Below are 17,670 nucleotides of genomic sequence, written 5' to 3'. Positions count from 1 at the left end.
CCCCATTTTCCAGGGCATTCTCGTTTGCCTCAGCCCAACTCTGCCCCTCTGGCACTTCCACATTTCCCCTCTCAATTATTGCCCAAAAGGACCCGTGTCTATTCCTCTTTTCCTGGGAAAGATGACGAGGGAGCAGTAGTTAACTATATAAGGAAGAAAAGCAGTGGCCCAGAGCATCAGCAGGAAGAGGGACCGCAGTGCAAGGCAGAAATAAGAGATTACTTAAATCTGTGTGTGTATGTCGCAATGCATTAGTTTGAGCATAGGAATATTCTGCTTATTGCCCACCATTGTAAAATGTTGCCATTCACATAATTATGGCATTTGAGGACAAAATGTAGACATTCATGGGATGATACCTTCTGTCACACCTGGTAGAACCCTGACACTCACATAATGGTGGTTTTCTTGCCAACTTGTGGGCATTTATAGCATAATGCCCACCACCGAAAAAATCTTGGCCCTGGAACATTGGTGGTAAATCATGGGTAGCTGTTGCTCGAATCTGAATTTACCTTAAATAAATGAAAATACAAGAGGCATTTGGCAAAACAGGAACAAGTTGGTTTAATTAAACGCAACGCATGGGACAGTTTTGACAGAGGCATGTCTGAAGACAGTCTCAGAGTACAGAAATTTTGGCTATGCATATATGTATTTTGTGAGTACAAGAAACCACTTTGGCACTCTTTGGAAAGCCTCATAGTTATAAACACCAAGTACAACCATCTGATATGGGGGTCACAGATGGCTTTCGACCTCGAGGATAGCTAGTGTGTGCATGTTTAGATGTCCAGTGTGGTGAACGTGTACATGTCGTGTCCTGATTGGCCTAACTACATGTGGCATCTAACTTTGTGGAATTTTGGGAATGCGAGCCTTTGCCTAACCATGTTTTATTGGGGACAATCTCCTTGGTCCTATTTGTGGTGTGCCAATCTATCTGTGGGATCCATCAGGGTTTTCCTTGGGTGGGTAAAAAAAAAAAAAACTATGCCCCTGCACTTGTACACATTCAATGAATCATTAATCACGCTATGCGTTTAATTCTTTGGTGCAGAATTGTAGATATTAGCACCAATTTACACAAACAAGTAGCTCTCCGAGAATCAATACATCCGAGTTTGAGATATATGGATGGATATAAAGTCTCTTGTTGGTATAGACACTTCTGTTTATTGTTCCATTGCACAAGCCAACACGTGTTTCATCGCAGGGAACAATCTGCGAATCTTCAGGGCTTTCAAAGGAAAAGCAAGTTGGTAATCACCCAGTCCGGGCGTTATGTTGAAATTTAAAGTCAGCAAGTCAATTCACATTTCGGTAACAATCGATCTTGGTGTTTGCTTGGTTAAAAGGTAAACCGGGCGGAGGAAAGGTCGTGTCTTTGAAAAACGGCGCCGGGCAATTCAAGAGGGAGACATATACAGATTAGGTGCACTTCACAACGTGGACGAATCGGCATATCCGCCCAGCCACGACCTTTCCTCCGCCCGGTTTACCTTTTAACCAAGCAAACACCAAGATCGATTGTTACCGAAATGTGAATTGACTTGCTGACTTTAAATTTCAACATAACGCCCGGACTGGGTGATTACCATTACGAACTTGCTTTTCCTTTGAAAGCCCTGAAGATTCGCAGATTGTTCCCTGCGATGAAACACGTGTTGGCTTGTGCAATGGAACAATAAACAGAAGTGTCTATACCAACAAGAGACTTTATATCCATCCATATATCCCAAACTCGGATGTATTGATTCTCGGAGAGCTACTTGTTTGTGTAAATTGGTGCTAATATCTACAATTCTGCACCAAAGAATTAAACGCATAACGTGATTAATGATTCATTGAATGTGTACAAGTGCAGGGGCATAGTTGTTTTTTTTTTTCTCGTTTGTGGGGATCAGCTTGCTGATCTTCTTGTTGGAGCGGTTCTGGGGGTAATACCGCTCGCCTCATTGCCTACACTCAGTAACATTGGAACCCATTATCTTGTGGTAACCCGGGAGTTGCGCCCAGGAATTCTGGAGTATATAAATACCTCTTAGCTGTTTGTGTTTTCCTTGGATGGGTGTTTGTCTTTGGGCTAAGTGTAACTCCACCTGTGACCTGTCAATTGGTAGGCTTGGGTTGATTTTTATCGCTGGGCCTGTCTGACCACATATCTCTAACTTGAAGTTGATGGAGAGGTCATCTTGGATTAATCCAACAGCAATGGTACGCGTTCATGAGTGAGTGCACTTTTAACATGGTGGTCATTGATATCATATTTACCAATATTCTCACTATTATATGTACAGTTCTTACACCGTGCATCAACATTGCATTCACTGAGATTGACATAATTGTGCGTGCATAAGTTACGGTGTACATTGACATCGTATTTACTAGTATAGACATCACTGTGCATGCACAGATTACAGCGTACATCGATATTGCATTTATTGGTACTGCCACTGCTACGCGTGCATACATCAGGGTGAACATTGCTATCATATTTGTCAATCTGAACATAGCTATGTCAAGGTAAAATACTGGCCCTGAAAATACTGTGGTTGTTCATAGCATATTGTGAGTATCCATGTTATGGTAGTGTATTTTTCTGGCATAATGCTGGCTCTGACAAAATGGTTTTGTTTCTTGGCATAATTTCAATGTTATTATTAAGGTGATACCAACAAATGGTATAATGCGATCTTAGTAGTATGGTATAAATATTGGCATACTCTAGGCATCAGTTGCACAAAGGATGACACATTTGTGGTTATTCCTGTCTATTTGTAAGCATCAATGACACAATACTAGAAGTATTGGGCATCCTTGCCATATTGTGAGCATTTATTACACAACAGGGGTCATTTTTGACATGCTGTGGGCATCCAAAGTACCCATACCTCTATAACACTGGCTCTGACATAATTAGTGCAGCTATGTTATAAATGTGCAATGGCATGAATGGAAATACTTTTAAATATGTGAAAGTTCATGCAGGCTCAAGGATGAGAGAAATCAGTGCAAATGCAGATCTGTAACATATGAGCTAATGTACATACCTTCCCATCTCTCTCCAAAACCAAGGACAGAAAGGTATTTGCCAGTCTGAGTTTTTGAGACAGGGTCGGGGCAGGCGAAACCTATTGCATTTGTAAATGTTTGCTTTAATTATAGTCATCTCCTGTGTTGCAATAATTCTTCTATTAACCATTTCGCAAAAGGAGCTGTTAGCGGTTGTGTTGCGCAATAGTTTAATGTAATAAATCAGCCTTATTAGAGCAGTGTGAATAAACACTTTATAGGTATGAGAGAATCATATCATGTCAGCAACTGTCCTCACACCTGCCCAAACAGCCAATCAATGTTGGAAAACAGTCCTTTCCATCTAGCACATAGTGTCCAAAATCAACCAGTAATTACGTTCCCAGTAGAAAATTCAGGTGTAGTGAAAATGTGGGACCTACATCTTCTCTGATGATTTCCTTCTCTAGGATTTCTCATTGGTATTTGGACTTGGTCATTGTGAGGGATTGGATCTCTTCTTGAGTAACCAGGTCAGTAAGATGTGCAGCAGGGGACAGTCTTGTATACGTGGGGCAAGAAGGCGGGTAAGAGGAGTAAACACGGCGTTGCACACATCAGGTCCGGGCTAGTCAACAGGCTACAAAGCCTTGTAAGATTGGATGGGCTTGGTAAAAGGGGGAGGCAGTGGCGTGGGTCTTTGTTGAGGTGGTCACAACAGGAAATTGGAAGCCGATGCCAAGTGGTGTCCACCCATCTGTTTCCTTGAACAGCCTGTCATGGCAGCGGGATGGTTAACTGCTTCAGTGAAGAATAAGTGAGGCATTAGCCCTTCTTCAGAAATTCACCCACTATGCCAAGCAAAAAACTTGCAAATGTAAAACAATTGTGAAGTCGCGAGTCTTCATCTCCGCAACTTCGCATATCCCTTATCTGCATTTTAGTGATATTTAGACAAACTTGTGGTTTTACTCAAAGGTTATACAAACGTGGGGCCAAATTTACTCATTTTTGGCACAATGAAGCACAGCAGCGATAGTTGCTGCATCTACAAAGATATGGCGTTGCTTTTCTCTTCCCTCCTCCCTGTGTACCTTTGTCTGTCTTGCACCAAGTGACACATTATTGCACAATAGTGCAAGTGTGTCTAATTGATGTCAGCATAGTTTTTGTAACGGAAGGGTACCCTTTCAGTTCAAAAACCATACTTAGACATAATTTAAAACTTTTCAAAGATTATATGTGTGATGTAGAGTGCAACACTCATGCAAAGTGGGAAGAGTTTTGAGAAACTAAAGCTTTTCTCAAACCTCACTCCTGCCTTGAGGAGGCATACATTTTTGATGCAAAGTCCTAGCTATCTTTTTAACCCCTTTCACGCTCATGACGAGCTCAGCTCGTCATGAGGTACGCCTGTCGTACGCTCATGACGAGCTCAGCTCGTCATGTAACGGGGGATTTGCGAATCTTTAGCGCACAGCGGGAAAACGCTTAGCGCGTATGGGGTTAAGAAGATAGGGTTTTGTGTTAAAATGTATGGGTGGGTGCTTGGGAATGCCCATGTACATACAACCCATTGAATCCTCCCTTGCAGCTACTATGCATTACTTTAGGAAACCTTTAAACATAATTCAGGATTTACGTTGGAAAGTAAATCTCAGCACAACCTATTGCACCAGGTTGCATCACCTATGTGATGCAAACCAGTGCAAACTGGTCTTAAATTTCCGTCTCACTGTGTGAAAAACCGGTTTTTGTACTTCTAAGCATTAGTCCTACTACACCTGATAAAGTATTTCAGGAAATTGCTTAGATATCAGGTGTACTGAGATTCTATTTCTAAGGTGCCAAAATGTGGATGCTGGAAAAGCGAAATGATTCCATCAATTATCACTAATTTAATATCCAAATCCATGTAAGTTTTGGCAACCAGTTTGAGAAAAGTTGTTGAATGCAAACGAAAAAATATTGGGATTGTGAAATTAGAAAAATGAAAATGAAATCGAGGTAGTAAGTATCTAAAAGGTACAGGTCACACAACGCAAGAAAAATAAAACAAAGCGTAATAACATTGATTAAATGTGTTCAAAATACGGGTTACGAGTAATTCTGGAATTGTGTCTTTTGTTATCAATTAAAACATGACCAATGTGGGGGGAAAAATAAGGCGGGGAAAGTTCTTGCAAATTATCTGAAAGTTAAACAAAACAAATTGAATATTGAGTCTGTTTTTGATGTTAATTCTGTTTTGCAACATAAAGATACTGATATTTTGGAGGAATTTTCTCGTTTCTATTCTACACTTTACTCTTCTGAAACTCAACCCTCTGCTCATTCTATCTCCACCTTCTTTGTGAACATTCAACCTCCTCCCAACTTTCCTGTTGACTTGTCCTCCCTTGAAACTCCCCTCACCATTCGCGAATTACATACTGCACTTCACTCTCTTAAGAAAGACAAGGCCCCCGGCCCAGATGGTCTTACTGTCGAATTTTACCAACACTTTGCCAAAATTTTATTACCCAAACTACATCACCTTCTTGATTCCTTCAAAACTAGTGGTGCCTCCTCGGGTACCTTTTCAGACGCTTATATATGCATTATACCGAAGGAAGGGAAGGACACCCGACACTGCAAGAATTATAGACCGATATCACTCGTCAACATTGATTATAAATTGTATGCCAAATCTTTAGCCATCAGATTGGATCCTTTTCTCCCAGATCTCCTTGGTCCTGAACAATCAGGATTTGTTAAGGGTCGCTTTATCTCAGATAACACCAGACTCCTCTTTAATGTTCTCTCTAAATCATCACGATTTAGTGATTCCCTAGCCGCAATCGCCTTAGACGCCGAGAAGGCATTTGATAGGGTTGAATGGTCTTTTCTTTTCTCCGCATTAAAATGGTTTGGGTTTGGCCCTAACTTTATTTCCCTCATCTCCTTCCTTTATACCAACCCTAGAGCAGCAGTTTGTGCTAATGGCCTGATTTCCTCCTTTTTTAACCTTGGCAGAGGCGTTAGGCAAGGCTGTCCTCTTTCCCCTTTTCTTTTTAACCTTGCCCTAGAACCCTTTTTATCCAAGCTACGTCAAAATCCAAACATCCATGGTTTTCCTCTTTCTCATTCACAAGTTAAGTTAGCGGCCTACGCAGACGACATTTTACTATTCATTTCGAACCCATCTGTCTCCGTCCCAGCTTTCCTTACCGAAGTTAACGTTTATTCTCATCTCTCTGGTTATAAATTGAACAATGATAAGTGTGAAATTCTTCCCCTCACTAAATTCACCTTTAAGCCGGACTTTGTGACGTCCAACTTCAAATGGAGTCCGACCCACATAAAATATCTCGGTTTGCATTTCACCCCTTCTATCCCAGACACTATCTCATTATGCCTTACTAAATGTACCCAGAAATTATCTGACCTTACCTCCAGATGGCACCCCCTTTATCTCTCTTGGTGGGGCCGCCTTGACACCATCAAGATGATGCTCACCCCAATTGTCCTCTACACCATTTCTAATATCCCTGTTTCCATCCCTGCCAAATTTTTTGCAAAAATCAATACCACTTTATCTTCTTTTTTATGGTCTGGCAAGAAACCGCGCATGTCTTTATCACGATTACGTCTCCCCAAATCGGAGGGCGGGGTTAATTTCCCGAATTTCCCTGCTTATCACAAAGCTTTCCTCCTGAAACAAGCTTCTATCTGGCTTAAAGATCCTACCGAGCCTCTTCCCCTTTGGGCTGAACTTGAACGCCTTTCTCTTTCCACCTTCTCCTTTGCTGAATATCTTTCCTTCTCTCGTAAACCCCAATTCTTATCCTCTCCCATTCACAAATATACTGCAAAACTACTTTTAGCTTCCGCTCCAGATCCTCCCTCTTCCACCACTGAACTTCTTACCACCACTATCTGGCATAATAATAGCATTCTCATCAACTTGAAACCTTTTTACTGGAAAACTTGGAGACAACGCGGTTTAATCTGGGTTTCCCAACTATTCACGGGGTCTGCCTTCACAACTTTTTCTGATCTTAGCCGTACATTCTCTCTCCCTTCCTCCTTTATTCATAAATACATCCTACTCAAGACTGCAGTTATGTCTGTATATGACTCCCTCCCTCACTCTTCTCCAACTGCCATCTCTAATGCCGCAATTTCTTCTCTACATTCTCAATTGCGCTCCAATTCTTCAGCGTCATCTATCTATCATTCTTTTCATAACCCTCCTTCGCCTCGGCCAAAAACCACAGTGGAAGAACAATGGGAATCTGACCTTGCCGTATCTTGGCCCACCTCCCTGTGGGATATAATATGGACTAAGCTTCGCAAATCCTCTAGAGCTGCCTCTCTTACTCAAACACTTTTCTTCCTTTATAATCGACTCCTTTACACGCCATCTATCCTCCATAGGAGATTCCCTTTGGTCCCGGACATCTGCTGGTCCTGCTCTGCCCCCAATGCCACGCTTTTTCATATGCTTTTTCTCTGTCCTCTCACGCACGCATTTTGGATTATGGTATGGAACCAAATCAATTCTATTTTCCACACTTCTATCCCCTTTTCTCTCCCTGACCTTTTCCTTGGCTCACTTTCTTCTTCCTGGTCCGCAGTTGAAATGAATGTTCATATTATTGACTTGTTATTAGCTGTTGCGTTTCAACAGATTACTGTGAATTGGAAAGACTCAAAGGGTATTACTTTCAAAGCTTGGTGGTTTAATGTATGTTATAATCATAGACTGGACACTGCCTTTGTTTATCCCCTCACCCTAGCCCCGAAAAGACATGCGTTATGGCTTCCTGTCACCCTCTATCTGGATGTTTGTGCCAAGCGTTCCTCTCACTTGTCCCCATTTCAGCAAGAAGTTTCGAAACCCCCTTGAGTTGCCTTTCGTTCCTTCTTTTTCTCTACTATTTACTTTTCTGCGTATATTTGCATTGTTTCCCATGTTACTATGCCTCTTACAATGTACATTTTACGTTTCCAGCCTCATTCACTTTTTATTTCCTTTTTCTTCTTTTTCTTCCTTTTCCCCTTCCGCATTCTTTACCTTTTGATACTTATTGTGCTACCCTAATCTATTATACTTATTGATGATGATGTTTACCATTTCATTTTTGTACTACCAATTTTGTTTCTCCTAATAAAATTCTACTTGAACTTAAAAAAACATGACCAATGTTACATTAATCTAATGTAAAATTAACTAATTCACAGGTGGTAAGGAAAAGGGTAAACAAACAAATAAAAAAAGAAGGCTCCAACGCCGCAAACTGACAATTAAAAGCTGTGTGATCTTGCTCTGCCATAAAGTATTGTGCAGCACTTTAAGAAAACAACACGAAAAGGTCTGATAATTCACCAAGGGTGACAGGGCCATTTAAGCATATATTAGCTTCAGAGCATGTGGGGTATTACAATATATTAAAGAAAGAAGAACTTTCTTCTCATTATGGTATATAATTTATTTAGTTATCCCTTAAGCATTTGGAATGTGACTATACTTTCCATTAGCTGGAAGAATTTTAGAGAGAAAAAGAAATCACTCAAGGCTTTGAATAATCAAACTACGTGAAAGAGGTTTTCAACTGTCTTTCTAATGCATTTACACTGTAGGGAATGCTGAAATGGAATGCAATGGTAAAAAATGCATGTTATTTAATTTAGTAAATGCAATTTGTGTGTTTTAAGACATGCACATATTCTGAGAAAAATACATTAAAGACAGCAAATGCATGAATACATTAGGTCACTCCTGGGCCACCTGAGAATTCCGACCTTAATTTGTTCTTCAGACATAGGCAAGCAATCCCAGTGTAAGTCGATAGAGTTGGAGATGATGTAGGGTCTTTGATTTTGCCTCCAGCAGGGAATGCGACAGTCGTGATCTCCTATCAATATCGGTGTATGGATTGCTTGCCGTGACCATCATATTTATTTGATTCATGAAGGTTTGTGGAAGATCAATATGGGTTGGTTCTTGAGTGCATATTCATTTTACAGAATTTCTATATGAATTAGCTTTGGCTTAGCTACATTTACCTTACAATGTCTTCCTAGAGACAATTCCGGCGGTAGGGTTTGACCTCATGTTTGCAGAACAAACACAACACATACAGCGCACAAAATACAAGTTGCACCAGGGGGCTTTGGATGTACCTCTTCTGCCACTGGCAGATTTGGGTGCGGACTCTTCAGGCATTGGCTCAATGTGTTGTCCATTATTCGTTGGTTCAGCCCATAGTATTTTGAAGATGTGTACATAATAAGGTGATGTTCCTGTGTGAATTGGTGGTAGAATAAGTCATTCCCACTTCCTAAACGTATGTACACTAATTTTACAAATGCAACTCTACAGTCACTTATTTTTTATTATGTTCACTCGTTGTTCAAAGGTTTTTGGAAAAAAGGGGTTATGGGTGTGAAAAATTGTGAAATCTTGTTCTTTGTCCAATAACCGGATAAACAACCCAGATGGTGCATTGGTTGGCATGATATAAAAACTTCTTGGCAGCCACAGCATGGTACATGTAGTCTCATACAGCTCTGCGTGGCAGAGATGTCCTCATATCGGTGTATATAGGCTGGCTTCAATATTATGCGTTTCAAGATTTGGAGCTTTTTAGGGTTCATATTGTGTCTGGAAATTCTGACCTACCCAACAGATCCAACTTCCCGTTCCAAGGACAGCCTTGATTCAGATGAGATCCATACTTGTCAAGCCTCGTCACCATTGTGGGCTCTTCCAGAGTGGACTCTCAAAGCAGACTTTATGGCAATATTGGAGTTCCATCTTGGCCGTGATGGCAAGATCTGTTCCTTGCTGCTGCTCCACCCATGCCAAGTACTTTTCTGCCTGAATCATGTTCTGTTTTGGGCCACAAAACATCCTGAAAATCTCAGAGTAAAGTACAATCAATGGGTCTCTCTGCCTGGAGTGGCCATCTGCAACTGCTGTCTCAGGCCTTAGCTGGTGCGCCCCTTTGTAGTGTAAAGCTCATCCACTCTACAAGTGCACTGGTCTGTTCCACCCATGATCCCCATTCTCAGCCTCTTTTTCTTGCCATCGCCATTAATCTCATGAGGTCATATTCCATACACCTCTCTTTTAGGTATTTGTTGCTCCTCTCATGTGTACAGCTGCTAATCATAGCAGCCACTATGTCACAGAACACTTGAGAGCTACTGTGAGTTAAACAAGCTCTGCAGCTCAGCAATGGACATAGACAGTCTCCGGACTGCCAAAAATGGGACGGTTGTAGAGATTGTAGGATTGCTTCCAAGGTAGGGGCAGGGTACCTCGGAATCTGTGTGTAAAGGCGCCCAGGTAAGAGAAGCACAGAAAGGGAGCTTCAATCAGGCCTTTTCACAAATCCTTCAAGTCTCAATGTGATAACTAGATACAATATCGAAACAACTATCTAGAATGGACAGGATATTGAATTCAAAATATAGAATGGACATAATATCAAATGGACATAATATAGTGGTTACTAATATCGACATGCAGGTAAGTAATATCGACTGTCAAAATATCAATAAACATAATATAGGCATTAAAAGATATCGAATTTTTAATAACAGATATTTTTTTACGTTTTTTGTATGTTAGTTTATGTGTTAAAAGTGTATATTATTTTTGTAATGTATGTTTAATTTTTTTAAAGTAATGAATTTTATGTAGCCGGTTGTGGGTTTATAGAGGAATAGGGTGGGAAGTAATTTAAATATAGTAAATTAAATATTTATTTTTAGGAATTACTAAATATTTTTCATTTAATTTTGCGTTTTAGTTCTGTGGTGGGTTGTGAGTTTATAGGGGAATAGGGTGGGAATTAATTTAATTGTAATTAAGTAATTATTGAAAATATTTTTGCGTATTGTTAATTAATTATTAATTGGTACATTGTTTATTACTTATTACATTTTTGGTATTGAAAATTAATTGGTTGTTAATTAATTGGTAATAGGCAATACATTTTTAATAAATAATATTTATTGGTATTTATAAATAATGAATTATAAAATATTTTTTAATTGGTAATTAATTTTAATTAATTTTTAATTGGTATTGATACTTAATTTATTCTTATTTAAATATTAAATCATTACTTTCCCTACTGTTGCACCCACTGGAGTGGGAATAGTAATTTTTACCAATACGCTATCCAACCCTTTCCCTACTGTTGCACTCACTGGAGTGGGAATAGTAATCTTAACGCCTATGCTATCCAACGCTTTCCCTACTGTTGCACTCACTGGAGTGGGAATAGTACACTTTACCCTCCCGCTATCCTACGCTAAAAATATTGAATATTTTTTATTAATATTAAGTTAATATATATTTGTATTAAAAAATAAAAATGCATGTTTTTTTTACTTACATTCATTATTTATGAATTTTAAGGTTATTTAAGTATTTGTAAGTATGTTTCAGTTCATTATATTTATTATTTCATTAATTTTACATTACTTTTAAGACATTAAAAAAATTCGATATTTTAACAAACTATATTATTTACAACAATATTTTGGATTCAATATTTTTGTACTTACCTGTTTGTAGATAGGAATTCAATATTCTGGCATTGTATATTTTGTCCACGATATTTTGGCAGGTCGATATTTTGCTCCTCGATATTCTGTCAGTGATCCCTCAATGTCATAACTCTCATTGTCCTTGCTTGCTGCTTCATCCATACAGTGGGGGGACAGCTTCTTCCATGTGCTTTCGCACTGCATTCCACCACCATACTTTCATCCTTGTTTCTCACCAGTGTATGCCGTCGACCTATATAGCCTAACTACATTATCATTTATACTTCAACACCATCCAGTGAGACCTGTGCTTCTGAACGATCTCACAATGACTCTTCTATCCTGCGCCCCATGATGCCACCCTTCTTCCTTTCCTCTTTCTGCCCCTCTTGTCCACTCCTACCTGTGCATCCATGTTGTTATCTCCAGCTCGCCCTCCATGCACCCTATGTTCTTGCCCTAACCCTGAGCCCCTACAGCTACCTCCAATTTGCTCTCTTGGTGTCACCATGCCCCTGCCCGACATCTGCACATGTGCAGCTATCTCCAATCTGCTCTCCTTTGGTCCCTATGCTCTGTTCTACCTGTACGCCATGCAGCCATCTCCATGGGTTCAGAGTTTTGATATTGTCTACCCAGTTTTTACCCCTTAAAGCGCTGGCACTTTAAGAAATGTGAAGTCAAATATTTGGGACACCAGGACCAATTGAAGTCCCCATCGAGGTGTACTATTTGAGGAAATGCAGATTTGCTGAGGTATGGATCTCAATAGAATTGCTGGGTTTGTTTAGCTAGATGAAAATGCATCCCAGAAATGCTTATGTTCACTTCACAATAATACATTAAAAGGTCTACGGCTCCATATTATCACCACTCAGACTGTCAATTTCAGGGTAAACATAAGGGTAGTTGTGGGCCTGTGTGCTTGGTCTTTCTGTGTGTCTAAAGGTGCATGCGTATGACTAACTATCATTGTTTGATGGTATGTTTGCAGTACTGTTATGTTTTAATAAGTGTCTGGGTGCCTGTGCGTCTTGTAATTTGTCTGCATATTTGTCCATACGTATGTTAATTTGTGTCTGTGTATGTGTGTGTATAGATATTGTAAGTGTGTTGCTGTGCACCTTCATGTCAGCACATGGGAACATGCTTTGACTATGCACATGCACACCTTCATAGATGTCACTGCCTGTGTTGTGTTTTTGTGCGTGTATATTATAGAATGGTGAAACCTATTGTCTTTGCCAATGCCTGCTTAATTCAGTGGTAGTTTAGGTAGATGCAACACCACCCTGTTTACATTGAGATGGCAAGTAAAGGAAGGTATCAAATTGTTCCTTATTGCTGGACAGAGGGACTACCACTATTGCTATTTACAGTTTTTTGGACTGGGCTGCTTGCCACAAACGTTTTATTTAGAGTCAAGTGAACCGTTATGGTTCCACTGATGGAGTGTCTACTGGCTCCGTCATACAAACCTTTGACTGACAGTGAAACTGACATTGGTTTGTCGGTAGCTCCAATGCACTTTTTTCCTGTTTGGGACAACTAGGGAAGACCTGGAGTGTCCCAAAAAAGTAAACAAACCAATGACCACAGCACACTAGAAGAAACCTCTCAGATTGTCAGGAGCATTTATTTTTTGTTGTTCAAAATCAAAATCCTGCTTTGGGAGTTTGACTCTGAAAAACAAAAAGCTATGCTGTGCAGCTGCACTGAACATAGCCCCCGCACAGCAAAGCTTCAGTGCCTTCAGAGGAGCCACCATGGCGGCAGCTTCCCTGAAGGACAGAGATATCCACCAGACAGGAACAGATCTATAAATATGATGGGCTTTAGTCCACCAGGGTAGGGGAGTAAATACCTCCGCTACTCTGGCTGAACAAGTAGACGCGGCTAAGGCCTAAAAATGGGCCGCTTTGCCTACTAACTGATCTAGCCCCTCCTTGCTCTCCTTTTCTCTTTTTGCTCTAAAATTATGGCAGTCTCCATATACATTGTTTATCGCCACTGGTCTTCTTTAAAAAAACAGACAGCTAAAGGATAATTTTCTTGAGCTAGCTTACTGATCTGTCAGGATATGGTGCAGAACAAGTTCTTCCTACTGCACACTGGTTCTAAATGATGTGCTATCTTGAATCTCCTGAACATGCGTGTTTTCAGAATAAGAAGAGGATCGAAAGGTGCACAAAGTGTGGGCACCACATGGACGGAAGCCTTGCATCCCTGCAAGGCATAGTAAAGCTGAGCAGGACAGCATGTCACATTGAGCCACATTACTCTTAGAAGACTTTCAGATGGTGGTGTTTCTCGTGGATCATCGCGTCCTTGCTAGGCAATTGTGGCACACAGTTGCTTCATTCAGGAATTGATGTTTATCGGTTGAAATTCTCCTAACTAGTGTTTTTGAGAAGTGGACAAAGATGTCAAGCAGTTACAGAAGATCTCCCACCAATCAGAACTCAATCAATCAGATTTTTGTAGAGCACACTACTCACCCGTGAGGGTCTCAAGGCGCAAGGGGGGAGGGGTACTGCTACTGCTCGAATAGCCAGGTCTTGAGTAGCCTCCTGAAGGTTAGCAGATCCTTGGTCTGCCGTAGGAGGATGGGGAGGGTGTTCCAGGTCTTGGCAGCGAGGTGGGAGAATGATCTGCCGCCGGAGGTCGCTCTTCGGATGTGGGGGACGGTAGCGAGGGTGAGGTCGGCCGAGTGGAGCAGGCAGTTCGGGGTGTAGAAGGTGAGTGGTCTGTTGAGGTATGCTGGTCTGGAGTCGTGGAGTGCCTTGTGTGCATGGGTGAGGAGCTTGAAGGTGATCCTCTTGTTGACAGAGAGTCAGTGCAGGTCTGTCAGGTGGAGTGTGATGTGGCTGTGTCGAGGGATGTCGAGGATCTGGTGGGCAGAGGCGTTCTGTATGTGTTGCAGCTGTTTCAGGAGTTTTTTCCGGGGCTCCTGCATCGAGGGCGTTTCCGTAGTCCAGCCTGCTGCTGATGAGGGCCTGGGTGACCGTTCTTCTTGTTTCGGTGGGTATCCACCTGTAGATCTTGCGGAGCATGCAGAGGGTGTTGAAGCAGGAGGACGAGACGGCGTTGACTTGCTTGGCCATGGAGAGCGTTGAGTCGAGGATGAACTCCAGGTTAAGTGCATGGTCAGTGGGGGCCGGTGCTGCTCCCAGGGTGGTCGGCCACCAGGAGTCGTCCCAGGCTGAGGGGCTGGAGCCGAGGATGAGGACCTCAGTCTTGTCCGAGTTCAGTTTCAGACGGCTGTTCTTCATCCATTCGGTGAAGGCTTTCATTCCTTCATGGAGGTTGGTTTTGGCGGTGAGCGGTGGCACCACATTTATGTAAAGATCCAGTGGTGCACTTATCTATATTTCTACATTTCTAACAATATACCGTTAGAATTTTTACTTGTATTTGGACTGTTAGTTTTCACAAGGAGTCCACCATAAGGATATGAACTTGTATTTTGCATCTTGTTAGTTTTGTGATATTGCACCCCTCCAGAGTTGTTTTCATGTTACATGGTCGGTTTCTATGCCCTGCATCGCTTTTCATCTTATCATGCTTGGTGCTACTGTCCTATTTGAATAACGTAGCGACCAATGCCTTAGCTGGAGGCATCAATTAATGCCCTTTCTACTCACAATCAAAGCATGTGTTTGGAATTCTCAAATGTTCTGATTTTGTTTTAGTTGAATAAATCCACAAGGGCCCTGCAATCTCCTCCCTTCCACGTCCCATAATTATCCCCAGCCCAAATTTAGGATTACTCCAAATAATCATCAATGGTGAGGGGAAAGTGGTCATCCCACTTCGACTAGCTATACCAAACCTGTGCCTGCAATGGAGTTTTGGTTATTTGTATTTGGAAACCCAGATCATGTCCCACAAAGCTTTGCTACTTGGGCTTTACACATGTCTGTCCAATGTTTGTCTGAGTACCTCAAAGACCACTCTTCTATTATACGGAGTTGTGCTGCAAAATAATAGTCTTATTTATAGCAAAGAAACCAAGCCCTTCTTCTGGTGCTTTCATATTCTTCTGTGGTGTCTGGTGTGCTTCCCTTACCAAAGTCCACCAAGTACCTCTCGATCGTATTAAACCTTGTGCTTTCTGATTCTCTTTGGGAGTGCATGGAAGATGTAGAGAAGTCTATGCACGCCCATCATGTTAATAACCTATATCTTTCCACCCCCTAGCTGTGCAGGTCCTTTTTAATAACTTTATCAAGGGGACATATTTGCACCATACAGCACATGTATTCGGTGTGCTATATGGATCCTAGGCATTTTATCTTGCCCTCCACTATCTTCAAATGCGTCAAAATGGTTAATGCTTCTCTAGTACTCCATAAGTCCATTTGCAGGCACAATAACTTATCTGAATGTATTGTGTTGTCCAGTGCCTCACCAAAAGCCAGTAGTTGGGTTAATAGAAACATAACTGATTTGATCCATCAAGTATATTAAGATGTTGTCGGTGACGAGTTATGTCATGTGCTTTATACGCCAGAAAGCACACCTGTTACCTCTTCTGATTGACACAAGGCCAGGACGAAGGGCCCTAAGGTCAAAATTAAAAAGAGAGGGCACATCAGGCACTTCTGTCTAGTGCCTCTATGTATGCAAATGTCCTCCAAGTACACACCATTCATTACTATCCAGGCCCTAAGCATGGCAGGGAAGTGATCACTTTTCTGATCCACGTGTCTCCTATACCGCAATTTGTCATGACCTTTCCAAGGACTGTCCTGCTCACTCTGGTGAGTACTGAATCAGCATCCAGAACAAGCAATGCCAATGGAATATTTTTCTTGTCCTCCTTTTTGGCAAAGTTAGCTGTTCATTTCACAGTACGACTGAGAACTCAATTTATTTTGCTTCTGCAAGAGCAGCTAGTAAATTCACATCTGATAAAAACTGCTTCTTGATCTAAGAAAAAGTATAGCACTAAGGCTTTGATTAAAAATGGCACACAATCGTTGAAGTCTGTAGGAGAACCACATGATAGTACCAAATGTGTTTTCATATTACAGTTATTAACCACTTCATCAAATCTAATCAGAATCATGAAAGGCTATTGCATATTATTGAAGGGAGCTCTTTTAGCAAACAATACAAAACAATGCGCAATATTGTTCACAGTTACCATAACATCCCTAATTGTATAGCAGCTCAGGAGAACTTTTGATATTAATTGCAAAATAGCGGGTGTAAAATACAGAGTGTCGGCAGGTATGTCAAATATTAAAACAGAAGTTAATCACCATTGTTAATACTGATGGAGCAGGGTGTTTGTGAAATAAAACCTGCTTGAATCAGTATCATTTATTAACAGTGTGCAGTGAAAATTATGCTTCCTCTGGAAAGGCCCGAGCGGCACAAATGTTATTCAAAGTTTTCTACATAACTGGTATGAAGGAAGAGAACATTTTGATAGTGGCTTGAATTGTATTTCCTGGGGTGGAAGCTGACGTGATGAATAAATAGAGGGGAGAGGGGTTGGTCTAACGGCTAAGGCGCTCGACCTCGGACCTGGAGATCTGTGTTCGAGTCTCGGTAACGATGCCAAAAACCTCCTGTGATTCTGGGCAAATCACTTAATCTCCCGTGCCTAAAAAAAATTAAAGTGTGTCCTCATGTAACGTAACTGGTGCTATGTAAAGCGCTCTGATACCTGATTCGGTTCGGGTCTAGTTCGCGCTATATAAAACTCTGCAAAATAAAAAAAAATTAAAAATAAAACAATGGGACATTTAGTGGGATGAACATGCCGAGAGTGGTGTGACAATACACCCCCTTCCTTAACCAATCAAGTACAGAATAACCCTTCGTTTAGATACAAGTGTGGGTTGGGTATCTGGGTTTTAGGGTATCATTGAGGTACCTGGTAGGAGGGGTTTAGTTCAGACTGTTGGGCAGACTGCTTGGGAGATCGTCGCTATCGACGGTTTGCTATCCTACGTGTATGAGGAGAGGCCTTGCTTGCTGTCTCCTGTTCCTGAGCTAACTGTTCCTGTCTGCTGATTCCTGACTTAGTCTTTGCCTCTCGTATCTTCTTGAGGGGACTCTCATAGCCAGAGAGTAGATTTCCTATTCCTATTTGTG

This window comes from Lissotriton helveticus, chromosome 6 (assembly GCF_964261635.1).
Source record: "Lissotriton helveticus chromosome 6, aLisHel1.1, whole genome shotgun sequence".
Lineage (NCBI taxonomy): Eukaryota > Metazoa > Chordata > Amphibia > Caudata > Salamandridae > Lissotriton > Lissotriton helveticus.
Note: the sequence above shows the minus strand (reverse complement) of the source record.